Genomic DNA, 892 nt, shown 5'->3' with positions numbered 1-892 from the left:
GAGCCAAGGAGCAGCAGTAGAAAGCGTGCAGAAAGAGCCAGGAGCCCAGAGGAGGGGACAAGGGATTTGAAGGGATGGGGGCAGAAAGTGTAGACGAAAGCAGACAAAGGAACATTGTTAGAGAGCAGGAAAGAATGTGAAAGGAGAAAATTTAGAGTAGAAAATTTTCCATCCCTCTCCGGATTCGAACCCACGACCCCATAGAATGAAAGGCGAACATCTTAACCTCTAGATCACGAGACCCCCCATATTATTTATATTGACTAGGAACTGAATAGGAGTATTCACAATCACTCACCAGCATCTCTGGTGTTTGCTCACAAAGATCAACCCAATATGTCTTTCCAACGCTTCAGTTCCCCCCCCCCGAAGCACATCGACACGATAACGGCCATATAGTGTAGGGAACAAGTAAGGCCGAGGGACAAAAACAACAGAGGGGAAGAAACAAAAGTAATAAGTAGAAGTTTTACACCGCAATCGACGCTATTTAGTCGTAGATTATTTAAAAGGCTGGCAGCTTTGACCTTGCCTGGATCGATATCAGCGACAAAGGTCAGATGACACAACAGTGTGGGCGGTGAAGGAATGCTGAGACAAAAAAAGGAGAATCCCCCCCCCCCCCCGAAAAAATACGTAAACGAAAAAATCAGCCCCTCCCCTGGGACAAACATCCTTCCCCACTTTAAAAAAAAGCAAAAGAAAACCCCACCCCAAACAACTTGACAATTCTACCCCGACTTCTAAACCAGTGCTGAGTGTCATAGGCAGGAGAGCGGAACAAAAGCTCTCCGTGGTTCTGAATGGGAGGAGAAAGAGCTGGTGGTGGCGTGTGGTGTGTGTGTGGTGTGTGTGTGTGGTGTGTGTGTGGTGTGTGTGAGGGGGGGGGGGA

The sequence above is a fragment of the Aplysia californica genome, unplaced genomic scaffold (genome assembly GCF_000002075.1).
Source record: "Aplysia californica isolate F4 #8 unplaced genomic scaffold, AplCal3.0 scaffold00053, whole genome shotgun sequence".
NCBI lineage: Eukaryota > Metazoa > Mollusca > Gastropoda > Aplysiida > Aplysiidae > Aplysia > Aplysia californica.
Note: the sequence above shows the minus strand (reverse complement) of the source record.